At 44.0% G+C, this 27211-nt stretch overlaps 1 protein-coding gene across 5 annotated transcripts in view; it reads right to left on the bottom strand.

The window, feature by feature from the left end:
- The window catches only part of LOC137351950 (polyhomeotic-like protein 2), a 321230-nt gene that overhangs the window by 290571 nt on the left and 3448 nt on the right, over positions 1 to 27211 (bottom strand). For 2 of the 5 annotated variants that reach the window (XM_068016842.1, XM_068016841.1), the window contains exon 2: positions 15580 to 15701. The exons of the other annotated variants lie outside the window; for them this stretch is intronic. The gene's annotated coding sequence lies outside the window, so the exon portion shown is untranslated. The remainder of the gene's footprint in view (positions 1 to 15579; positions 15702 to 27211) is intronic. 5 annotated transcript variants of the gene reach the window in all.

Raw genomic sequence — 27211 nt, 5'->3', positions numbered from 1 at the left:
CCGAGGCCCCATCTGCTCTCTCAGATGAATGTAAAAGATCCCATGACACTATTTTGAAGATGAACAGGGGAGTTCTCCCCAGTGTCCTGGTCAATATTTATCCCTCAACCAACATCACAAAAACAGATTATCTGGTCATCATAACATTGCTGTTGGTGGGATCTTGCTTTGCAAATTAGCTGCTGCATTTCTTACATTACAACAGTAACTACACTTCCAAAGTACTTCACTGGCTGTAAAAGCACTTTGAGACATCCTGAGCCTGTGACAGTCTTGCATTTCTGTCGTGCCTTTCGTTCTTTGAGGTGTTTCAATTATCGTCAGTTCTCCAGCTTCAGAATTAGCAGAGAATACTCAGCGAGTGTAGATTGAAGACTTATTTTTAAAAATGTATTTTTACAGAAAAGTATCAAGAAAAATTTACAGAACCTGCACTAAAAATATACTTGGGCTGATGTGTGGCATAAATGTTACTTCCCACCTAATTGCCAGGCAATGAGCATCACCAACAAGAGGCTCCAGGGACCCGGGTTCGATTCCGGGTACTGCCTGTGTGGAGTTTGCAAGTTCTCCCTGTGTCTGCGTGGGTTTTCTCCGGGTGCTCCGGTTTCCTCCCACAAGCCAAAAGACTTGCAGGTTGATAGGTAAATTGGCCATTATAAATTGTTACTAGTATATGTAGGTGGTAGGGAAATATAGGGACAGGTGGGGATGTTTGGTAGGAATATGGGATTAGTGTAGGATTAGTATAAATGGGTGGTTGATGTTCGGCACAGACTCGGTGGGCCAAAGGGCCTGTTTCAGTGCTGTATCTCTAATCTAATCTAAAGAGAGAATCTAACCATGTCCCCTTGATGTTCAATGGCATTACCATCACTGAATCCCCCACTATCAGTATCCTAGGGGTGACCATTGACCAGAAACTGAACTGAGGTTAGAAACAGGAGAGGTGAGATTACCCTGTTGGGAGTCTTTTATAGACCTCCGAATAGTTCCAGAGATGTAGAGGAAAGGATAGCGAAGATGATTCTCGACAGGGGCGAGAGTAACAGGGTAGTTGTTATGGGGGACTTTAACTTTCCAAATATCGACTGGAAATACTATAGTTCGAGTACTTTAGATGGGTCAGTTTTTGTCCAGTGTGTGCAGGAGGGTTTTCTGACACAGTATGTAGACAGGCCAACCAGGGGCGATGCCACATTGGATTTGGTACTGGGAAATGAACCCGGCCAGGTGTCAGATTTAGATGTAGGTGAGCACTTTGGTGATAGTGATCACAATTCGGTTAGGTTTACCTTAGCGATGGGCAGGGACAGGTATATACCGCAGGGCAAGAATTATAGCTGGGGGAAAGGAAATTATGATGCGATTAGGCAAGATTTAGGATGCGTAGGATGGGGAAGGAAACTGCAGGGGATGGGCACAATCGAAATGTGGAGCTTATTCAAGGAGCAGCTACTGCGTGTCCTTGATAAGTATGTACCTGTCAGGCAGGGAGGAAGTTGTCGAGCGAGGGAGCCGTGGTTTACTAAAGAAGTTGAAGCGCTTGTCAAGAGGAAGAAGAAGGCTTATGTTAGGATGAGACGTGAAGGCTCAGTTAGGGCGCTTGAGAGCTACAAGCGAGCCAGGAAGGATCTAAAGGGAGAGCTAAGAAGAGCAAGGAGAGGACACGAGAAGTCATTGGTGGATAGGATCAGGGAAAACCCTAAGGCTTTCTATAGGTATATCAGGAATAAAAGAATGACTAGAGTTAGATTAGGGCCAATCAAGGATAGTAGTGGGAAGTTGTGTGTGGAATCAGAGGAGATAGGGGAAGTGTTAAATGAATATTTTGCGTCAGTATTTACAGTAGAGAAAGAAAATGTTGTTGAGAATACTGAGATTCAGGCTACTAGGCTAGATGGGATTGAGGTTCACAAGGAGGAGGTGTTATCAATTTTGGAAAGTGTGAAAATAGATAAGTCCCCTGGGCCAGATGGGATTTATCCTAGGATTCTCTGGGAAGCTAGGGAGGAGATTGCAGAGCCTTTGTCCTTGATCTTTATGTCGTCATTGTCGACAGGAATAGTGCCGGAAGACTGGAGGATAGCAAATGTTGTCCCCTTGTTCAAGAAGGGGAGTAGAGACAGCCCTGGTAATTATAGACCTGTGAGCCTTACTTCGGTTGTGGGTAAAATGTTGGAAAAGGTTATGAGACAGGATTTATAATCATCTTGAAAAGAATAAGTTCATTAGAGATAGTCAGCACGGTTTTGTGATGGGTAGGTCGTGCCTCACAAACCTTATTGAGTTTTTCAAGAAGGTGACCAAACAGGTGGATGAGGGTAAAGCAGTGGATGTGGTGTATATGGATTTTAGTAAGGCGTTTGATAAGGTTCCCCACGGTAGGCTATTGCAGAAAATACGGAAGTATGGGGTTGAAGGTGATTTAGAGCTTTGGATCAGAAATTGGCTAGCTGAAAGAAGACAGAGGGTGGTGGTTGATGGCAAATGTTCATCCTGGAGTTTAGTTACTAGTGGTGTACCGCAAGGATCTGTTTTGGGGCCACTGCTGTTTGTCATTTTTATAAATGACCTGGAAGAGGGTGTAGAAGGGTGGGTTCGTAAATTTGCAGATGACACTAAGGTCAGTGGAGTTGTGGATAGTGCCGAAGGATGTTGTAGGGTACAGAGGGACATAGATAGGCTGCAGAGCTGGGCTGAGAGATGGCAAATGGAGTTTAATGCGGAAAAGTGTGAGGTGATTCACTTTGGAAGGAGTAACAGGAATGCAGAGTACTGGGCTAATGGGAAGATTCTTGGTAGTGTAGATGAACAGAGAGATCTTGGTGTCCAGGTGCATAAATCCCTGAAGGTTGCTACCCAGGTTAATAGGGCTGTTAAGAAGGCATATGGTATGTTAGCTTTTATTAGTAGGGGGATCGAGTTTCGGAGCCACGAGGTCATGCTGCAGCTGTACAAAACTCTGGTGAGACCGCACCTGGAGTATTGCGTGCAGTTCTGGTCACCGCATTATAGGAAGGATGTGGAAGCTATGGAAAGGGTGCAGAGGAGATTTACTAGGATGTTGCCTGGTATGGAGGGAAGGTCTTACGAGGAAAGGCTGAGGGACTTGAGGTTGTTTTCGTTGGAGAGAAGGAGGAGGAGAGGTGACTTAATAGAGACATATAAGATAATCAGAGGGTTAGATAGGGTGGATAGTGAGCGTCTTTTTCCTCGGATGGTGATGGCAAACACGAGGGGACATAGCTTCAAGTTGAGGGGTGATAGATATAGGACAGATGTCAGAGGTAGTTTCTTTACTCAGAGAGTAGTAAGGGCGTGGAACGCCCTGCCTGCAGCAGTAGTGGATTCGCCAAGTTTAAGGGCATTTAAGTGGTCATTGGATAGACATATGGATGAAAATGGAATAGTGTAGGTCAGATGGTTTCACAGGTCGGCGCAACATCGAGGGCCGAAGGGCCTGTACTGCGCTGTAATGTTCTAATTCTAATTCTAATATAAATACTGTGGCTACAAAAGTAGGTCAGAGGCTAGGAATTCTGCAGCGAGTAACTCACCTCCTGACTCCCTAAAGCCTGTCCACCATCTACAAGGCACAAGTCAGGAGTGTGATGGAATACTCTCCACTTGCCTGGATGGGTGCAGCTCCAACAACACTCAAGCAGCTTGACACCATCCCGGACAATGCAGCCCACTTAATTGTACCCCATCCACCACCTTCAACATTCACTCCCTCCACCACCGGTGCACAGTGGCAGCAGTGTGTACCATCCACAAGATGCACTGCAGCTAAGGCTCCTTTGACAACACATTGACCCACGACCTCTACCACCTAGAAGGACAAGGGCAGCAGATGCATGGGAACATCACCACCTGCAAGTTCCCCTCCAAGTCACACACCATCCTGACTTGGAACTATAATCGCCGTTCCTTCACTGTCGCTGGATCAGAATCCTGGAACTCCCTCACTAACAGATGGACTGCAGTAGTTCAAGAAGCAGCTCATCACCACCTTCTCAAGAGCAATTAGGGATGGGCAATAAATGCTGGCCTTGCCAGCGATGCTCACATCCCATGAACAAATCCTTGGGTGCTTTAACAGCGCCATCATTCTCGGAGTTTTCTTTTCAGATTTCCATTCTCGCAGAGTAAAGGCAGCACCCAGCGGAAACTAGGTTCGGCTTCACTCTAGTGAATTGCAATATTTAAATAAAACAATGGCTCATAGTCACCATGAGCATTTTACACCTGAAAAGTCATGCTCATCGTGATGCAACACTATATGTAGATCCTCATTTATATAGCGCCTTTCACAACCGTCCCAAAGATTTTTCATGCCCATCTGGGAGGGCAGACATGGCCTCAGTTTAACACCTCATTGAAATAAAGCAGCCCTGACAGTGCAGCACTCTTAGTGCATCAGCCTAGATTCTATCTCTGGAGTGGGGTTTGAAGTCACAACCTTCAGACTCAGAGGCATGAGTGCCACCACTGAGTCCCAGCTGATACTATGATGCCTGTTCTATCATGTGCCACTAGCCTATGGACCGGACAATCTGCCAGTCTCTACAGCAAATCAGATTTCTTGCTCTTGCCTCTGGAGTATCATAAAATGCAGACTCTTGTGATCTCCTGTATAAGTCACATATTTAAGTTTAAGAGGGGATATCGTTTATACAGCAATTTGTTTTTAAACAATACGTTAGATTTTCATTACTTACCTTACAATTGTTATGATTGAGACGGGAGGAGTACACTGTTTATTCTAGTACCACTTCTCCACGGGTCACAACATATATTTAAATTTTTTCCCACTTTCCAATACGGTCAATCATGGACTGTATTTTTATGCCAGAATAAAACACACCAACCAGGTTTCTTTAATAAACAACAAAAATTATCAGATCAAACAAGTCTTAACCAGTAATGAAATAAAGCATAAAGACACAGATTGAAATATTAAAGTTCCCTTTTACGCGCGCGCACGCGCACACACACCGGAAAAAATAAAAAGGGAGTTTTGTTTTTACAGCTCTATTACAGACAAAACAAAAACACTTGAGCTGAATACTTGCTCATTCTTGAAGACACAGCAGATGAGATCTGTTGTGTTCCAAAACTGACATACAGTCTGGCCTCCATGTACATGTACACAGGTCACTGGGATCTTTTAGAAAGTTCTTCTCAGGCCGCGTTGAGAAATAATTAGGGTTTTCTTCAAGGACATGAGACAAGATAAGTTGACAGTGGACTGCTCAGGGTCTTTAGGAGAGATGCTAGAAAACTTGTCTTCTCTCCTTGGAAATTTTCTTCCTTTTTATACAGTTCAACCCCAACTCAAAACAATTCAAAAGCGAAACCAACAGGGGGTCAATCTTTTGACCTGTCGCTTCTTTGTAAACAACTTCTCCAGGTCTCCAAAGTTCTTTGTTGTTTATTGAGCTAGAAATCAGGTGGTTTCCCAGAAAGGCTTGTTGTTGTTACTGAAAGTCAGGTGGTTTCCTGAAAAGACTGGTTTTCCTCATAAGACCTCTCAGTGCCCCTTTTAAAAACATTTTCAGGGATCGTTTTTCAAAGTCAAGTAGCCTTTACATGACCCCCTTTGAAAACCCAAAAATGTAACATTTCTTCAATCTTTCAAAAATGAATCCTCAAAATATATATTTAACAAAACAGAGAGGCACTTTCATAACACAATCCTAACATGAATTATATTCATCAGCACAACTTCAGAGATTTCTATCACTGGAAAAATTAACAATTTGGACTGTGGTGAAACCTTATGTGTGTGAATCTAACCCAAGCTGCATCTGAAACTTACAACTCAAGCTCGAGTACTGGTCTCAAGGCACTGCAGCTTTCCAATTCATTTCTACCCTGAGGCCACAATCAATCTCCACTACCTTCATTCCAAATGTAACCTTTCTAATTAAATCCAAGTTCAATATGGAAACCCTCATTTGTTCCGGTTCCAATTAGATAGTTGAGCATAATCCTTTTCTCTGGATGTATTTCACCGCAGGAACATTCCCTGTTGCTTTATTACATTTGATAGGACGTGTAGTGTTGTCTGTAACCGTGCGTGATTGAAAATTGCCGCAAAGCCCATTTTGATCTTTTGTAATGCTTCAAATTCAATGTGCATTCTCTTCATGGAGTGTCAGCTGCGGCTTAGTTGGTAGCATTCTCGCCTGAGTCAGAAACCTAGGTTAACACTCTGAGGGAATGCTGCACTGTCAGAGCTGCTGCTTTTCAGATGAGATGCTAAACCAAGGCCCATCCGCCCTTTCAGGTAGACATAAAGGTTCCTATAGCATTATTTCGAAGAACAGTAAGGGAGTTCTCCTGGCCAATATTTATCTCTCAATCAACATCACTAAAAACAGATTATCTGGTCATTATCACATTGCTGGGAGCTTACTGTGTGCAAATTGACTGCCGCATTTTCTACATTACAACAATGACTGCACCTCAAATGTACCTCATTGGCTGTAAAGCACTAAGGGATGTCCTATGGTCGTGAAAGGTGCTATATAAATGCAAGTTTTTATTTGGAAAAACACATTACAAAACTTGGGCTGTTGGATGAACTTGTCCAATGGAAGGCAAAGCATTCAGAAACTGTTGAGGCAATAATAGGCAAGTGTTATCTTTGCAACATTCTTTTGTCAAAAGGAACGTAGACTGTTGCAGACTAATTGAGAGACTGATTGTTGCAATTATTCAACAACTCCATTATTGTTGCATAATGTAACCTCCAGGACGACAGAAAGGTGACCTTGGACTTTTGCAATTCCAATGGACCTTGAATTGTGTAAGTATGTAGTAAATTTGAACCACGTGCTGAAAAACATGTTGGATAGAGCAGTGGAATAGATAGACTGGGAGGCAATGCCGAAAACAACAGGATAGACCGCAAGGACATGAAGCAGCAGAGAAATAGCAGCAGAATGGAAACAATAACTGAAAGAATCCGAGATAGAAGAGAACTTACCCATCGCCTGCTGTGCCCCATTCTACCCTCAACTTTATTTTGGGCATGGGAAAATTTGGCTATCCCAGTTCTACATTCCAAAACTTATCATTTAAAAATTAACATTTTGTAACAATTATGTCAATTCTTCTTCAAACAATTAATAGGGGAAATTTCAGAGAATCCAATATTGATTTTCTCTCTTGTTTTGATGCATTAACACAAAATGTAGAGTGTTTCAGTGCTGCATTTTCATCCTGCTCTTTAGCACATGCTTACTCCTTTTAAACAGGGCCTGATTTTATTAGTAGGAATGCAAACATTTTTCTGCAGCTTATAGTCATTAACTCTTATAATTATGGAATTTCAGGTATTCCAATAAAAACAGTGACCCATATCATTCAGGTCTCCAGGCAAAAGTTTGGTCTGTGATGAAAAGGCACAATGAAGAAAAGCAGGATCTTTTATTAGTACACATATTAAAAGAATTAGTAGAGAAATACTGGCTTATCAAAAAAATATGAAGATACTTTTCACTGCACTAACAGGAATTAAAAATGCAGAAGCTCAGTGTAAGAAGTTTGCACTGAACACCAGAGGTAAATATGTTCTTCCTTTCTGTGAACTCTCTCCCAAGTTACTGTCTGTACCTGGTGTGTAGCTCAAATGTAGAGTTAATGATCATTTGCCCTGGGAACACGCTATCTAGTCCAGTGGATATCTCCATGTCATTCTAGGTGCTGATCAACCACCCTCAGAATAAATGGTCGGCCATTTAGGACAGAAATGAGGAGAAAGGTTTTGACTCAAAGGATTGAGAATCTTTGGAATTCTCTACCAGAGGGTTATGGATGCTCCGTCGTTGAGTATATTCAAGACAGAAGTTATTAGATTTTTGGGTACTAAAGGTATCAAAGGGATATGGGGATGGTGCAGGAAGGTAGGGTGGAGGTAGAAGAGCAGCCAAAATCTTATTGAATGGCGGAGCAGGCTTGAAGGGCCAAATGGCTGAATCCAGCTCCTGCCCCTTACGTTCAGTGTTACATTTGCAAGTCATTTGTCTTTTTACAAGCGCTTCAGTCTAGCTTCAATGGTTTTGCAACCTAATATACAAGAGCACCTTTAGGAGGTAAGATAGTTAGTAATTCCAGGTTGCACAAAATGTTTAGTGTGTCACGATTTCCCAAAATTGTGCAACTTAATACCAGTTACTCTGGCAGCAGTCACAACATCTTCATTTTTCAGTAATTCACCAGATCACCATTTTTTTTTTAAAAGGAGGATTATAGAATCACAGTATGTCTACAGCACAGAAGGAGGCCATTCGACCCATTGTGCCTGTGCCAGCTCTCTACAAGAGTAACTCAGCTAGTCCCACTGCCCCACCCTTTCCCCATAGCCCTGCATTTTTTTTCTCTTCAGGTAATTATCCAGTTCTCTTTTGAATGCCTCGGCTGAATCTGCCTGCAGCACACACTCAGGCACTGCATTCCAGATCCTAACCACTCGCTGCGTAAAAAAAATTTTTTCTTATGTCGCTGTTGCTACTTTTGCCAATCAACTTAAATCAATGTCCTCTCATCCTGCATCCTTCCCCTAATGTGAACAACTTCTCCCTATCCATTCTGTCCAGATCCCTCAATTTTGAACACCATTATCAAATCTCATCTTAATCTTCTCTTCTCCAAGGAAAACAGCCCCAAGCTTTTCCAATCTATCCACATAGCCTGTAAATCTTTTCTGCACACTCTCTAATGCCTTCACACCCTTCCTAAAGTGTGTTGCCCAAAACTGGACACAATACTCCAGTTAAGCCCAAACCAGTGTTTTATGCAGGTTTACCGTAACTTCCTTGCTTTTGTACTCTATGCCCCTACTTATAAAGCCCAAGATCCCATATGCTTTATTAATCACTTTCTCAATCTGCCCTGCAACCTTCAATGATTTGTGCACATATACCCCCAGGTCCCTTTGCTCCTGTACCTCCCTTAGAATTGTAACCTTTAATTTATATTGCCTCTCCTCATTCTTCCTACCAAAATGAGCATCCCCAATGTTAAATCGCTCCACCATTGGTGTCCACGCCTTCAGCTGCCGAGACCATAACTCTGGAATTGTCTCCCTAAACCTCTCTACCTCGCTTTCCTCCTTTAAGATGTTCCTTAAAGCCTACCTCATTGGCCAAGCTCTTGGCCATCTGCCTTAATAATTCCTTATGTAGCTTGGTGTCACAATTTGCTTTATAACACTCCTGTGAAGCCTCATGGAACATTTTATTACATTAAAAGTGCTATATAAATACAAGTTGCTGTTGGTGAAACATAAATTCAATAACCAAAGTGACAGAAAATCAAAGAATCATGACATACGTGCAATATTGCTGCTTTTTGCATGCTTCTATCAACTACATCGTAATTAACTGTACAACTGACAAAAAAAATTCTTCAGACTGGACAGCGTGTAAAACTATGTTGCACGGCTCAGTGCTGAATTTGGGGAGCCCGATTTACTGATGGTGATTCTGGTAGATGGAACAACAGAGGGAATGTGCTGCATGGTGAACACCAAACAGATAAGGCAGATAACAAAATGTGGCAGCACCTAACAGATGAGGTAAAGCATTTTGGATTCACTCCTTTGGGAACCTAGAAGGATTTATGGAAGAAGTTTTACAACATGAAAAAGACCCTGGGAAGGCTGCAATATTATTGCAATGCAGCAACCAAACACTGATACAGATTACTGGTTTAAAGTACTCCTACTTTACAGCGAGAAATCAATTAATTAAAAGGGCGGCACAGTGGTTAGCCTCACAGTTCCAGCGACCCGGGTTCAGTTCTGGGTACTGCCTGTGTGGAGTTTGCAAGTTCTCTGTGTCTGCGTGGGTTTCCTCCGGGTGCTCCGGTTTCCTCCCACATGCCAAAGACTTGCGGGTTGATGGGTAAATTGGCCATTGTAAAAAAAAATTGCCCCTAGTGTCGGTAGATGGTAGGAGAATTGAGGGAAGGTGGGGATGTGAGAGGGAAAATGGGATGAATGTAGGATTGGTATAAATGGGTGGTTGATGGTCAGTGCAGACTCGGTGGACCGAAGGGCCTGTTTCAGTGCTGTATCTCTCTATGACTCTAATTTCAGTGTGCAAAATACCCTCAGGAAGTCCATGGTTTAGAAGCTTGAAAGGCCAGATATTCCTCACACAGAAATGAAATAATTTCAAATCATAATGTGCCCTAATCCCTACTGTTCTCTTTTCTAAGAGAAGGACAAGGAATGAAACAGTAGGTGCAGAAGAAACTTGATACAAGAGATACACACCACAGACTTTTTTTTCTTAGTAGCATGGGAAGCTGTAGAAAACACTGATCCTGATGAGATTTGACAGATATGCAGAGCAAGTTTTATGTACCTTTTTAATTATATATGCAGTGATTTACAACATACGTCACCCATGAGTTCATATTCACTGATTGTACACAGATGCTTAATAATTCATATGACAAAACTGTACCCAAATGGTCCACTTACTGATCTGTCCAAACTAAAGTCTCCAGAGCAAATAGCAAAATATCTAGACTTTTGGCAAAAAAGGTATTAAAAAAAGGCAGCGTTTCATTTTTTTTCCAACAAACTGATCTGCAGCTAAAAATTCACAAGCTCCTTCAAAATTTGCAGACTTCCTTCACTAAATACCAAACACTGGTATTTATCTACAACCATTAGACATGGTGTCTCTATGGGAGACAGCAGCTTAAACACAACTCCATTGTGTGTTCCATACTGGAACGCTTTAGTGACAAAAAATTTCAAATATTTACACCTGTATTAGATTATTGATACAAATTTCTTTATGACTAATGTCACGACCAGGTGAGAAAGGTGTCTAGGGGTCCCTCTCAGCCTTCACCTGGTCTTACTGTAACAGGATTTAATTTCAAACACACCGTGTTTTTAGCTCCCCCTTGGTGAATCCTTTTTCACCGCTTTCCAATTATAAGGCAAAGAAACCAGCACAAACAGGCTTTCTTAGGTTTAAAGAAAAGTTGAAATTTATTAAACTTAAACTCTAATTCGGTTAACGCCTACGGATACACAACACGCCCCACGCTAGCATGCATATGCGATACACACATGCAAAAACAGACAGAAAAGAGAAGAAAAATAAAGTGGCAATGTTTGAGGCAATATCTGAAGAGTTTTTGTTACGGTTCTTCAAGCTCACTGTAGAGTCCTTGATTGTAGGTAGATCTTGCTTTTCATTGGGGACTAGTATTCTTCTTAAACCTTGTTTGCTGTAGGAGACTTTTCTCTCTTGGGGTTCATGTGTCTTCAGTGGATTCAGAGGCGTGAGAAAGAGATGGGAGCAGACAGGAGAGATCTTTTTAGTCCAGGAGCAAACAGACACTCTCAGTTCAAACTGTTAGTACAATTCAGAACACCCAGGTTGCTCAGCAGTTTAGTCATGTGGCTAGCTGGTTTGACCATGTCCGTTTGTGTATTTGGCCATCTTAGCAGTCAAGATGAATGCGAACTCGCCCACCTTCAACATCTGGTGATCAAAAGTTCTTTGTGGGTTGAATGAGTTGGGGAAAGGTCCTTTGTCCTTCCAGACACTGTTTGTTAATATGCAAATGTCTTTCCAGCCAAGATCTGGCAATTTTTTTAAAAAGCAAGTCCTTTCTTCACTTCAACAACAGTTTGACATTTAATGTCCATGTGGCGATATTAATATGCCTCATGATTGGTGGGTGAGGGCCTGCATGACACTAGTGACAGCAAAAATAAACTAGGTTCACACACAAAAATTCCGAAATGTTTTCAATATAAGCTTGTAAACTCAGATTCGTTGTCCATATGATTTTTGATGGGACTTTGCAGATATAAATTAGCATTCTAGATTTAGATTTTAGATTTAGAGATACAGCACTGAAACAGGCCCTTCGGCCCACCGAGTCTGTGCCGACCATTAACCACCCATTTATACTAATCCTACACTAATCCCATATTCCTACCACATCCCCACCTGTCCCTATATTCCCCTACCACCTACCTATACTAGGGGCAATTTATAATGGCCAATTTACCTATCAACCTGCAAGTCTTTTGGCTGTGGGAGGAAACCGGAGCACCAGGAGGAAACCCATGCAGACACAGGGAGAACTTGCAAACTCCACACAGGCAATACCCAGAATTGAACCCGGGTCGCTGGAGCTGTGAGGCTGCGGTGCTAACCACTGCGCCACTATGCCGCCCTACTTCAATTCTACTTCAATCGGTACTTCAGGTTAATGAATAGTGCGTTTTAAAGGCTAATTGTTAAAATTGCCACGCTTTCCATTTCACAGATTTTGAACCACATGGGAATCTAGGCTTGTTTATTGGGCATTCTGTGTTTCAAATATTGCAAAACAGTAGTTGATGCAATTAAAAAAATCTCACTTCATTGGCGTGAATTTTACAGACCCCCGCCTGCCAACAATGTCAGGGGTTGTGGTGGGGGGGGGAGGCTGAGATTGTCTCCGGGAGGGGCCTGAACACCAGGAAGGCCCAGCCCCATGTTGCCCGCGGCGGCAAGGCCTAGTGGCGGCCCTACCCCTCCCTCCCCGCCACTTGGCATCAGGACCAACATTACCATAGTCAAATAATACTAATCAATGAATTAAATACTTACTTGCTCCTGCCGCCCGTTCCTGTGCCATATTGGTAGCAGCAGCCGACACTGCCATGCCTTCGAATCTCTGCGGAGATCCGATGTGGGACACTGGTGGGGAGGGGGGAGCATGTAAGTATTTCAGTGCGGGGCAGGGGGGGCAAAACTATTCTGATTGGTGGAGGGGATGGTGGGAAGAGGTTAGAGGTAAAAGTTACTGAACTTTGTGGTGGGGGGCGGGGGGTCAGGTACACAAGGTAAGTATTATGGGGGGGGTGACAGGGCAAGGAATGAACTAAATAGATATGGGGGGGGGGTTGTGGGAGAGAGGATGGAAACATTAGATTTAATGTAAAAAAAATTTTTTAAAAGTGTATATTCCTTTGAAAATTTATATTAAATGTAAGGGCTGGACACCCTTGAAAAATGGGATCTACGCCTGCGCAGTGGCACTGGACAACGTTACCGGGGATGGACCCCCTGCCCTCCTCCACCTTATCGGGGGGGCGGTCCGCCCCAGCCATGTAAATGAGCCGCTACATTTAATATCGGGGCTGCTCTGCAGAGTTAAACCCGCCCGTGCGTGCCACCATCTTTAAAGCTCCGCAGATCAGCGGTGAGCTTGTAAAATGCAGCCCATTGATTCCTTTCATTATCACAATTCTTCATGTCAGCTGCAGCTCAGTTGGCCGGACTCTTGCCTCGTAGTCACAAGACTCTGGATTCAGGTCCCACATCAGGGCTTGAACACAAAAATCAAGGCTGACACTCCAGTGCGGTACAGAGGGAGTGCTGTGCTGTTGGATAAAACGTTAAACTGAGAGTCTGGTTAGGTGGATGTAAGTGATCCCACGGCCTATTGTGAAGAGCAGTGACGTTCTCCCCAACGTCCTGGCTAATATTTATCTCTCAAATCAACCTTTAAAAAAAAAACAGATTATCTGGTCATTATCACATTGCATAATTGTGGGAGCTTGCTGTGCACAAATTGGCTGCCACATTTCCTACAACAGTAACTACACTTCAAAAATGCTCCACACTGCGTGCCCCACTGACGATCTTAAATCAGTTGTCAGCGTAATTCTTTGCACACTGAGGATTATTTAGCAAATGTTGTCCAATCGCAGAATTACATCTAGTGTTGGATACTGTGTTTTGAGTTTTGCAAGCACGGGCTGGTTGGTTGCGGCCTGTACCTTGCCCATTGTGAACAGCGGAAGGGACATGTTGTTTGATATGAGACGCCAGTCTTTGGGATGTACGGCCTAAATACCAAGCATCACACTGACACTGAAATTCATATCAATTGTGCATGCCGGAAGCTACATATATTAGTACATAGGGCCCTGTTCTTTGCAGACAGAAAGAACATGTACAAACATTGAGCCTGTATCAGCTAAACAAAATAAGTGACAGCCATTCGCTGGTTCATTCTTCAGGGCAATGCCTTGACCAGAGTCAAGCTACCTGGTTTAAATTTCAAACAAAGCTTTGCAGTTAACTGTCAGTCACTGTAAACTGGTGCATTCTCCATGGCAACACCTCTACCAATCAGCACTCTCTTCTCATGCAGTATAAGTTGTTGTTTTCCCTTACATTGGTTATTCTTGCGGATTATCCTGATGAGTGCAAGATGAAAGCTTCAACAACATGTCTCTATTTTCAGCAATATTCAAGTTCTGTACGATTACCTTTAACATTGTTAAACATCCCAAAGTGCTTCACAGGAACACTTTTTCAGACAAAATTTGATACTGAGCCACATAATGAGATATTAGGACAGGAGACCAAAAGCTTGGTCAAAGAAGCTTTAAAGGAAGAGAGAGAGGAGGAAAGGTTTAGGGAGGGAATTCCAGAGTTTAGGGATCAGACAGCTGAAGGCATGGCTGCCAATGGTAAAACAACTAAAACTGGACAGCACAAGCGGGCAGAATTGAAGCAGGACAGGAGATTGCAGAGGGTTGTGGGGCTGGGAGAGATTACAGAGCTAGGGAGGGGCGAGGCCATGGAGCGATTTGAAAACAAGGGTGAGATTTTTTTTTCAACAGAGAGGCATTGCTTAACTAGGAGCCAATGTAGGTCAGCAAGCAGAGTGGGTGATCGATGAACAGGACTCCGTGCCAGTTAGGATATGAGCTTTGAATGAGCTCAAATTTCTGAAGGGTGTAAGGTGAGAGGCTGGCCAGGAGAGCATTGGAATAGTAATGAATATAGTGAGCAATGATGGAGGTGATCCACCATGTACCCTGGAGAAGCACTAGGAGCCATAAGGTACTCAAAAATCAGCAGCAATTCAGTGGCAGCATGTAGACTATACATCCAGAAGCACTATGCCCACAGGAATTCAAAGAAAAAAGCAAAATTATATAGATGCAAACACATTAACATAAAGCAAGCTTCTAAATCCCACACAGCCTCACTTAGTAGGTGATTTGAAAAAGAAAACTCAAGGAAGTTCATGACACAACGTGTGGTAAATGCATCAGAAATTGAACACGAGAGCAGACACTTTTTTTTTTGATGAGCTGTTATGGTCAAGTGAGGAGGGGTTGAAGGGATTCCCTCTTTTCTCTCTCCTGGTTTGACCACGACAGGATTAATTATTTCTTAAAGTGAATGTACTGGCCAATTCAGTAGGTGTTTGATTACTTACTTGCTATGATCATAACAAGAAGCAATTGGAAAGGTTTTCTTGAGTTAACAAAGAAAGAGGTTACCTCTATTGTACCTAAACCGAACTAAATAAAAATAATAAACAATGCATCAACTTGCACACATGCACGCACGCACACATGGCTGAATTTTACCAGCTGCTCGATGCCGCGGGTCACGGTAAAATGCTGCGACCCCGCGACGTCGTGACAGACCCAGGCAGCGGCGGAACCTCGGTGCGGCCCCCCCCACCCCTGCCACACGGTGGCAGCACCACAATTAGCATATGGGAACGGTTACTTACCGATGCTGATTATGCAGCCCAGCGCCTCTCCACCAACACTGCCGGATTTTTCGTTGAACGGCTGGCCGTCACGTGCTGTCCCATTCACAATCTGAAAAGCCGGCGGGTCCTCACTCTGCATTCTGAAAGGGAGGGGGTCTGGGATTACTGGAGGGAAAGCTGTGCTGGCATGAAGGGAGGTACCATGTACCATCCCTCCGTTAACAGTGTACGTTCTGTGTTTGTGAGGGGGCAATGGCACACTAGGCACCCTGTGTGTAGGGAGGGTGCCAGAAAGGACAGGAGTATTAAGGTGTTATGGATGGTGGGGGCAATCGATTCAGCTGGTCGGATCTTGATGTGGTCATGCTGTGCCACTGAGTGTTGACCAAGATGGGCAATGCCATGGCACGCCACATAGTTGATCCAGGAAAGCAGCTGATGTACCTGTCAACACCAATCCCTGCCCTGTTAGTAACCTTTGAATACATGCAGGGTTCAACTTTATTTATCACATGGAAATAGGTCTGGCTCATCCTACATTGTGTGATCCTCTGTACGTGAGGATCCGTATGCACCAGAGGCAAAATCAACAGGCAGGTGCGATCCACGTAGAGACCCCCGGTCGTGAGCAGCAGCCCCCAAGGGGAGCCCGCCATTACAGTTGCCGTGCATCTACAGGCCCCACATGATATGCCAACGGATGTTAGAGCACCAGTGTCAGAGGTGATTGCGCAGGTAGAGAGGGTGGTGACACATCTCTGTGCCCTGCTCAAGGATGACCTGCAGCCCATGGGCTCCGGTGGACATCCCATGCCTTTGTTCCTCATAGTGGCAGTGGTTCTCAAGCCTGACACCTCTGCAGCCTTTTAGTGGCCCACCAGAGACCTTTGTGGGGTCACAGTCAGCAGTGCACTGCTGCATCAGGGAGGTCACCAATGCCCTGCACCGGAGGGCCAGTGAGTATGTCCGCTTCAGGACGGACTCTCACAGCCAAGCCCAGAGGGCCATTGGTTCTGGCACCATTGCCGGAGAACCATAGGTTATAATGTTCATAGACTGCACTCATGTGGCCATTAGGCCTTCCACCAGGCTACCACCTGCAGACGTCACCATTAAAGGAGCCTTCTCGATCTCGGTGAAGCCGGTGTGTGAACACTGCAGCTGTTTGCAGAGAATGTGTGACCGCTTCTCAGGCAGCTGCCATGACACCTGGGTCTTGCGCCAGTCCCGGCTGCCACGGCTGTTCACTGAACTGGCTCAGATGGAGGGGTGGCTTCTTGGAGATAAGGGCTATCCTTTGCAGACATGGCTCCCGACACCACTGAGAGACTCCACCACCGCTGCAGAGGAGAGATACAACGCCAGCCACTGAGCTACATGAACCACCATTGAGCAGGAGATCAGCATGCTGAAAGAGCACCTCCAATGTCTGTATGGATAGGGTGATGCCCTGTACTACAGGCTGAAAAGGCCAGCTCCTTTCTTTGCTGCTCTGCACAACTACGCACCCAATAGGCCTGGCATGATGAGGAGAGACGTCAACAGGATTCCTCCTCGGGCTATGAGGATGCTGAGGACCTACAATAAGAAAGACACATGGGAGGGCAGATGGCACCCAGGCTCTGCACGCAGGGGGACAGTGAGCTAGGGATGTACGGCAGTGGCTTATCAGACAAAGGCTGTCTGCTCCATAGGAACCAACATGAGCTCTGCAGGCAACACATCACCCTCGCTCACCTGCTGTGCACCAGTCCACATCTGCAGCATTCCTGTGTAAACCATTAGAGGTAGCAGCTGACTGAGCCAATGTCCATGTCACTGAGTCCATGGAGACGCTCATGTATAATGGTGGCATGGCAATGATATTGCATATGTTGGCTCTTCTGAAGGGCTAACGATGCAAAGGGATGTGACATTGGCGCTACATGATGGGACACATCATTCACCCAGAGAAAAGGACACACATGTTGGTGAGGAACATTTAGTAAAAGACGTATTTACATTGCTGTGACACCCATGCATTCCCATTCATGTCAGTGTGTTCTCTGTAAACCTCTGTAATACCTTTTATGGTCTATTTAAGTCTCACGTCCTGGAATGTGCAAATTTAAGATTATTCACCCAGGTGTGGCACGCCTACAAGAAGGAATGTTACACTTGAGTGGAAGAAGAGGATCACAACCTCACAGGACACTGGGACACAGCAGGGTAAGTAAAGGGGTCACTCAGCAGGTCAGTTAACTCTGCTTCTCTCTCCACAGATGCTGCCTGACCTGCTGGATTTCTGCAGCACTTTCTGCTTTGCTGCCAGATTGACAGCAGCCCCACTCTTCAGCAGTCAGGTCAGTATTTCTTTGTCAGCTGTCAGGAAGCAGGTGTTGGGGCGTTTAAAATAGGGTCCCAGCACCTGCTGCACAGCTGTCAAAAGGCTCCTCACTGCGCCGAATGTCCTGCCTCTCCCCATGTAATATCGGGGAGGCTCGGCACAGTGATGCTAATGAGCCCCCGCACATAATATTGCGGGGGCTCTGCAGCAGCCACTAAATGTGGGCGCCGTGCCGAGTTCAAAGGGCACCACCGCAGACAGCGGCACCCCAATAAAATTCAGCCCTGGAGGTTTACACACACACAAGTAGGTTACAGAGTGGGGAAAGGTAGACTGGTTGAGTTAGAGTCCATAGAAAACGAAAGGGTATACAGTCTGTGGCATCTGATGATTTGGCTGGCTTCTAGCTGAATTCAGTGGTCCTGAGGTTTTTAGTTTGATGAGGTAGATGAGTGGTTCGGTGGGTCTCTTGGAGACAGTGATGAGGATGATTTCCTCCAATGGGGTCTCTGATTGTAACCGGATGATGCAAAGGTGGTCAGTCAACAGGCAGGATTTGCAAGCTTTCAGGCTGGAATAGAGAGAGGGCGAGAGACCCCGACTGAAGGTCTACACGTGTCAGAGTCCAGTTACTTCTCCTTTCTCTGCTGCAGAAAAACACCAGCTTAAAAACACAGATGGGGAGGGGCTTGTCACATGACAGTCACTCAGTCATTCAAACATAACAGTATTTCTCTCTTGCTAAAAAGAACAGGTAGTTCCTTTAAACTTCCTGGGTCTTGGTTTTTGCTGGGGCATAAGCAGACATTTCATCTCCCTCCTCACAAGCAGTATAGGATAAGAGTGTTGCCATCATAAGCTGTCAGCAAAGTCATCCTTTTAGCTGGTCTTTTTAAAAAGGTCTTAAAAAAATAAATTCAGATCTCCAATCAGCAGATTAAAGAAAATTATCATTTAACAAAGCACATTGGCTTCACACGAGGTAACAAAGGTTGATCAGGACAATGCTATTAATGTGGTGTACATGGATTTCCAAAAAGCATTTGATAAAGTGCCACATAACAGACTTGTGAGCAAAGTTAAAGCTCATGGAATAAAGGGACAGTAGCAACATGGATACAAAATTGGATGAGTGATGGAAACAGAGAGTAGTGGTTAATGGTTGTTTTTCAGCCTGGAGGAAGGTTTGTAATTGAGTTCTAGAGGAGTGCAGGAGCAGAGGGACCTGGATGTATATGTGCATAAATCATTGAAAGTGGCAGGACAGGTTGAGAGATCGGTTAATAGAGCATACAGTGTCCTGGGATTTATTAATAGGGGCATAGAGTATAAGAACAAGGAAGTTACGTTGAACTTCTACGGAACACTGGTTCGCCCTCAACTGGAGTACTGTGTCCAATTCTGGGTGCCACACTTTAAGAAAGATGTGAAGGCATTGGAGAGAGTGCAGAAAAGATTCATGAGAATGGTTCCAGGGATGAGGAACTTCAGTACATGGATATACTGGAGAAGTGGAACTGTTTTCCTTGGAGAAGGTTGAGAGGAGATTCGACAGACATTGAAAATCATGAGGGGTCTGGACAGAGTAGATAGGGATAAAGTGTTCTTATTGGTGGAGGGATCGAGAACAAGAGGACACTGATTTAAGGTAATTGGCAAAAGAAGCAATGGTGACATAAGGAAAAACGTTTTCACGCAGTGTGTTTAGGATCTGGAATGCACTGCCTGAGAGTGTGGTGGAGGCAGGTTCAGTGAGTGTTTAGGATCTGGAATGCACTGTCTGAGAGTGTGGTGGAGGCAGGTTCAATACAGGCTTTCAAGAGGGAATTAGAGTGTTAAAGGAAGAATGTGCAGGTCCATGGGCAGAATGCCATGGAGTGGCATTAGGTAAACTGCTCTTTCGGAGAGCCAGCACAGACACGACGGACTGAATGGCCTCTTTCTGTGCTGTAACAATGCTGTGATTCTGCGAAAAAGCCAACATTCTGTTTGCTTTAATATTTGTAGTCTGTGTTTTCTTATTTTTGTAAAAAGAAAAAAAAAGTGTTGGTTGTCTAAAAAGTTATGGCTTTACGCAAATATTTAGTTGCATCTCTGCCAGCAGCGGGCCCGTGACCCCCTCAATCCTGTTGTTCCTGCACCGCGAGATGGTCGATAACAGCACCCACTCTGTGAGATGAAACATCCCCTTCACTAACCAATTCTGCACTAACACACCCAAATCCTTGCTCTTGTTCCCAGTTATTCATAGTCAAAGGGCGAGGAAATGAGTGAATCTCAACCCAAAATTCTTTATTCTTTCATAGAAGTGAGATGAATCTGAAAGTGTGTAAACTTCATAAGAGAATCTCATTAAATATTAACTTCAAATGTTTGGCAGAATAAGCTTTATAAAGCTGTGCCTTTTTATAGTGAGCAGCATCAAGAGAAGCCAGTGTATAAATCCATTCATCACTGACAGTTATAAGGGTACCAAATCAGTTAGACCTGTAACTTGGCAGACAGAGGTCCTTGCTTACAAAGCCTTTTCATTTTGTCTAGCCCCATTCTACCTGGTGCTTTATTCTCTGGGCAATTTCAAAGTAAATGCTCATATGATGCTTTTAGATGCTCCTTGGGTAGAATTTCCATTGTATAATTAATCACCATTCCAAATGCAAGCTCAGGACTCGTGTCCCTCAATCCTGCACATAATTGCACTATTTTAACAAGACCTTCATGAGAAAAGGTTTATTTACTTCCAACCATTTTAGAACCAGCCAAAGACTTGCAGGGTGATAGGTTAATTGGCCATTATAAATTGCCCCTAGTATAGGTAGGTGGTAGGGAAATATAGGAACAGGTGGGGATGTGGTAGGAATATGGAATTAGGGTAGGATTAGTATAAGTGGGTGGTTGATGGTCGGCACAGACTCGGTGGGCCGAAGGGCCTGTTTCAGTGCTGTATCTCTAAAAAAAAAATTAGCACTTTCTACCAATGCTGTTCAACGGTGTCATGTCTATTTCTTAGTCAAACTTAACGCCCGAAGGAAATTATGATCCTAAGGGAACGATTTTAACTCTACAGGTCTGGTGGAAACCAGGCGGATGAGTAGTTAAAATCACCCAGGTTACTTAGCTGCCCTGGACCACTGGGAACTGACTTTTCCAGATTTTAACCTGCTCTACTTCACAGACAGCAAGTCCGCCTTCCCGAAAACAGCCGGGTCCTTTTTCACATATGTATGGTGGATTCCAATATCATCATCAGAAGCTGGCTGCAATTTTAACTTGACGGCCTATCATTTATTTACCTCGTGTCAGCCGTGGCTGACTTGGTAGCACTCTCACCTCAGGTCAGTTGTTTGTGGATTCAAGTTACACTTGAATGTCTTGAGCACAATAATCCAGGCTGATACTCCAGTGCAGTACTGAGGGAGTGCTGCACTGCCGGAGGTGGCACCTTTAGGATGAGACGTTAAACCTAGGCCCTGTGTGCCACTTCAGGTGCATGTAAAATATCACACGGCACTAATTTTGAAGAGCAGGGGAGTTCCCGCTGGTGTCCTGCCCACTACTTATCCCTCAACCAACACTTAAAAATATCACATTGCTGTCTGTGGGATCTTGCTGTCTGCAAATTGGCTGCTGTGTCTCCTACACTACAATGGTGACTACACTTTAAAAGTACTTAAGTACTTCATTGGCTGTCAAGCACTTTGGGACATCCAAAATAGTGAAAGGTGCTACATAAAGGCAAGTCAGTCTTTTCCAGAATCCTTTACAATCTAGATCTCTATTGGGCCCAATTTAAACATTAATTTTGATGGAAAAAATCCTAAGCTCAACTGGGAATACCTCACCTCTGCTCACATCCCAGTGATTCAATATTGCATGTTTTTTATTGCTTTTAAGCTCTTCTAATGAGATGAGTAAAGCTGTGCACAATGTGCCAACTGTACAAGTACAACACTAACTCCTTACTTTTATACGCTGTGCCTCTTCACATAAAATCTTTGTTCTGGCCTTATCTAGTGGTGATCGTTTAGCTTTGAACGTTTATCATGCACGGTTACAGAGCAGAAAGATACAGATTGAAACTACAACATATAAATGAAACATTGTAGTCACACTGAAACTTTAAAACAAAACTTTACACAGCAAACAGCAAACTCTGGAACTTAACCAAGCTGTATGAAGCAAATTGACGTGTTCACACATGATGACCATCTGTGACTAACTGTCAGGTAGAGGTTCCACCCTGGCATGGTGCTGGTGGGATCACAGCACTGAGTGTAGGTTGTGCACATTTTCCATGCAGAGCTGACCTTGGGTGATTTCTCCGATTGTGGCATCAAGTATCGAGGGAAACAGCAGCGCGTTAAAAAGAAATTGCTGATTACAGTTAAAGGGAAGCTGCATTGAAAAGAAACTTCTTTACCCAGAGAGTGGTGAGAATGTGGAACTCACAACCACAGGGAGTGGCTGAGGCAAATTCTTTTTTTTCTTTTGGGCCTCCTTATCTCGAGAGACAATGGATACGCGCCTGGAGGTGGTCAGTGGTTTGTGAAGCAGCGCCTGGAGTGGCTATAAAGGCCAATTCTAGAGTGACAGGCTCTTCCACAGGTGCTGCAGAGAAATTTGTTTGTCGGGGCTGTTACGCAGTTGGCTCTCCCCTTGCGCCTCTGTCTTTTTTCCTGCCAACTACTAAGACTCTTCGACTCGCCACAATTTAGCCCTGTCTTTATGGCTGCCCGCCAGCTCTGGCGAATGCTGGCAACTGACTCCCACGACTTGTGATCAATGTCACACGATTTCATGTCGCGTTTGCAGACGTCTTTATAGCGGAGACATGGACGGCCGGTGGGTCTGATACCAGTGGCGAGCTCGCTGTACAATGTGTCTTTGGGGATCCTGCCATCTTCCATGCGGCTCACATGGCCAAGCCATCTCAAGCGCCGCTGACTCAGTAGTGTGTATAAGCTGGGGGTGTTGGCCGCTTCAAGGACTTCTGTGTTGGAGATATAGTCCTGCCACCTGATGCCAAGTATTCTCCAAAGGCAGCGAAGATGGAATGAGTTGAGACGTCGCTCTTGGCTGACATACGTTGTCCAGGCCTCGCTGCCGTAGAGCAAGGTACTGAGGACACAGGCCTGATACACTCGGACTTTTGTGTTCCGTGTCAGTGCGCCATTTTCCCACACTCTCTTGGCCAGTCTGGACATAGCAGTGGAAGCCTTACCCATGCGCTTGTTGATTTCTGCATCTAGAGACAGGTTACTGGTGATAGTTGAGCCTAGGTAGGTGAACTCTTGAACCACTTCCAGAGCGTGGTCGCCAATATTGATGGATGGAGCATTTCTGACGTCCTGCCCCATGATGTTCGTTTTCTTGAGGCTGATGGTTAGGCCAAATTCATTGCAGGCAGACGCAAACCTGTCGATGAGACTCTGCAGGCACTCTTCAATGTGAGATGTTAAAGCAGCATCGTCAGCAATAGTATAGATATATTTAAGGGGAGGCTAGATTGGAGTATGAGGGAGAGAGGAATAGAGAGTTCTACTGACAGTTAGATGAGGAAGGATGAGAGGAGGCTGAGAGGAGCTTAAACGCCAGCATGGACAGGTTGGGCTGAATGACCTGTTTCTGTGCTGCATTTTCTATATAAAATACTAAAAATCTATTGGTACACAATGAAGAGCAGAAAAGCAATTCAGCAAGACAATTCCATTCGAGGTGCTGGTTTCATGGTGCTCCAGGTTGCGTAGCATACGAACATATGAATTAGGAGCAGGAGTAGGCCACTCGGCCCCTCGAGCCTGCTTCACCATTCAATAAGTTCATGGCTGAACTGATTACTCCACATTACCACCTACCCCCGATAATTTTTCACCCCCTTGCTTACGAAGAATCTATCTACCTCTGCCTTAAAAATATTCAAAGACTCTGTTTCCACTGCCTTTTGAGGAAGAGAATTCCAAAGACTCACAACCCTCAGAGAAAAAAATTCTCCTCATCTCTGTCTTAAATGGATGACTCCTTATTTTTAAATAGTGACCCCTAGTTCGAGATTCTCCCACAGGGGGAAACATCCTTTCCACATCCACCCTGTCAAGACCCCTCAGGATCTTATATGTTTCAATCAAGTCGCCTCTTACTCTTCTAAATTCCAGTGCATACAAGCCTAGCCTGTCCAGTCTTTCCTCGTAAGACAGCCCGCCCATTCCAGGTATTAGTCTAGTAAACCTTCTCTGAACAACCTCCAATGCATTTACATTTTTCCTTAAGGAGACCAGTACTGTACACAGTACTCCAGATGTGGTCTCACCAATGCCCTGTATAGCTGAAGCATAACCTCCCTACTTTTGTATTCAATCCCCCTCGCAATAAACGATAACATTCTATTAGCTTTCCTAATTATGTGCTGTACCTGCATACTAACCTTTTGTGATCCCTCTGCATCGCAGAGCTTTTTTATTCTTCCTGCCAACGTGGATAATTTCACACTTTCCCACATTATACTCCATTTTCCAGGTCTTTGCCCACTCACTTAACTGATCTCTAACCCATGTCCTCTTCACAACCTACTTTCCTACCTAACTTTGTGCCATCAGCAACTATACCTTCGGTCCCTTCATCTAAGTCATTTATATAAATTGTAAAAAGTTGAGGCCCCAGCACTGATCCCTGTGGCACTCCACTCGTTACATCTTGCCAACCAGAAAATGACCCATTTATGCCTACTCAGTTTCCTGTTAGCCAGCCAATTTTCTATCCATGACAATATGTTACCCCTACACCATGAGCTTTTATTTTCTGCAATAACCTTTGATGTGGCACCTTATCAAATGCCTTCCGGAAATCCAAGTACAATACATCCACTGGTTCCTCTTTATCCACAGCACATGTCATTCTCTCAAAGAACTCCAATAAATTGGTTAAACGTGATTTCCATTTCACATGTTGACTCTGCCTGATTACCTTGAATTTTTCTAAATGCCCTGCTATAACGTCTTTAATAATAGCTTCTAACATTTTCCCTAAGACAGATGTTAAGCTAACAGGCCTGTAGTTTCCTGCTTTGTCTCCCTCCACTTTTGAATAAAGGAGTTACATTTGCTATTTTCCAATCTAACAGAACCTTCCCCAAATCTAGGGAATTTTGGAAAATTAAAACCAATGCATCAACTATCTCACTAGCCACTTCTTTTAAGACCCTAGGATGAAGTCCATCAGGACCCGGGGACTTGTCAGCCCGCAGTTCCAACAATTTGTTCAGTACCATTTCCCTAGTGATTGTAGTTCCTCGCGTTCCTCCCTCCCTTCCATTTCCTGACTTACAGCTAATACTGGGATGTTACTTGTATCCTCAACAATTGAAGACCGATGCAAAATACCTGTTCAATTTATCTGCCAATCCTTATTATTCATTATTAATTCCCCAGACTCACTTTCTATAGGACCAATGCTCACTTTAACTCTTCTTTCTAAAATATCTATAGAAACTCTTACTATCTGTCTTTATATTTCTAGCTAGCTTTCTCTCGTACTCTAATTTTACCTTCCTTATCAATCTTTTAGTCATTCTTTGCTGTTTATTATATTCTGTCCAATCTTCTGACCTGCCTCCCATTTTTGTGCAATTATAGGCTTTTTCTTTAAGTTTGATACTATCTTTAACTGTTTTAGTTAACCACGGATGGTGGGTCCCACCCTTGGAATTTTTCTTTGTCATTGGAATGTATCTATTCTGTGTATTCTGAAATATCCCCTTAAATGTCTGCCACTGCATCTCTATTGACCTATCCCTTAACCTGATTTGCCAGTTCACTTTAGCTAGTTCTGCTTTCATGCCCTCATAATTGCCCTTATTTAAGTTTAAAATACTAGTCTTGGACCCACTCTTCTCTCCCTCGAACGGAATGAAAAATTCAATCATATTATGATTGCTGCTACCAAAGGGTGCCTTAACTATGAGGTCATTAATTAATCCTATCTTGTTGTACAACACCAGGTCTAGTAGAGCCTGCTCTCTGGTTGGCTCCAGAACATATTGTTCCAAGAAATTATCCCGAAAACATTCTATGTACTCCTCATCTAGGCTACCTCTGCCCATTTAATTTTTCCAGTCTATATGTAGGTTAAAATCCCCCATAATTATCACTGTACCTTTCTGACAAGCTGCCATTATTTCTTCCTTCATACCCTGTCCTACAGTGTGGTTAATGTTAGGTGGCCTGTACATCACTCCCACAAGTGACTTCTTGCCTTTATCATTTCTCATCTCCACCCAAACTGCTTCTACATCCTGGTCTCCTGAACTTAGGTCATCCCTCTCTATTGCGCTAATACCATCATTAATTAACAGAGCTACCCCTCTACCTTTTCCTAGCTTCCTGTCTTTTCTAAATGCAAGAGGAAGGTTGCCCTCTTTAGGGGGGTGATGTGTGGGGGGGGGGGGAGTGGGTGGTGCTCACCCTCTATCAGACGCACTGTGGAAGAAATGCCTGGGAGGAAGCGGCAGAATGAATGAACAGCAGCTTCCCTGTCTTGACATCATGGCAGCAAATGAGGGAGATGTTTTTAAGAGTAAGGAAGATTGCTAAAGTACGCCATCTCAGAGTTTACCCCTTCAAACACAACCAGGACACGGCCCCCACACTTATTATCCAGTGTGGCTTCATGTAAGCAGAATGCAAAGCATTTGGGCAACCTTTTACGCCTTTCGCCCATAAACATGCAAGCCCATGTTGTGACAGGGCAGACTCTGTTGGGACTGAAATATTCTTTCAATGTTGCATACAAATCTTGCCAGTTGTGGCCACAAATCACTGCCAACAGAAACTACTTGCATGGTGAATGGTCATACCCTGGGCTCTGGAATGCTAAATTGGATATCAACGTTTCTGTTCCCACAAACACCAGCTTCTGTACTTTGTAGGCTCCGACAGGAAAACGTGGACCACAAAGTAGATCAGAGGTGGCCATTTCATCTACTGGTCATTAACATGAGGAATGTACCTTAAAATTCAGGAGATAGAGGCCATAGATAGACTCAGAAGGCAAGCAGTCTGAAGCCTCTCACAAGCTCATGGGTGTTACTATTCTTTGCTTATTATCTCACTTACTAACATACACAGCATGATATCACATAATGGGGGTTATTTTGACGTTGGTGTACACATTATATTTTCATTTCAAAATATCCAATCCCTCTCTGCCCATCTTTGCCATTTTTTAAAGATTTCTGAATGCTTTGAATATATGCAGCTCTCTACATTCCCACATAACCACATTAGCCAATTGTTCTCTAATATCAACAATAGCCCCACCAACAGTTCTCTC

The sequence above is a fragment of the Heterodontus francisci genome, chromosome 37, assembly GCF_036365525.1.
Source record: "Heterodontus francisci isolate sHetFra1 chromosome 37, sHetFra1.hap1, whole genome shotgun sequence".
Classification (NCBI taxonomy): domain Eukaryota; kingdom Metazoa; phylum Chordata; class Chondrichthyes; order Heterodontiformes; family Heterodontidae; genus Heterodontus; species Heterodontus francisci.
This window is presented reverse-complemented; position numbering and strand designations above follow the sequence as displayed.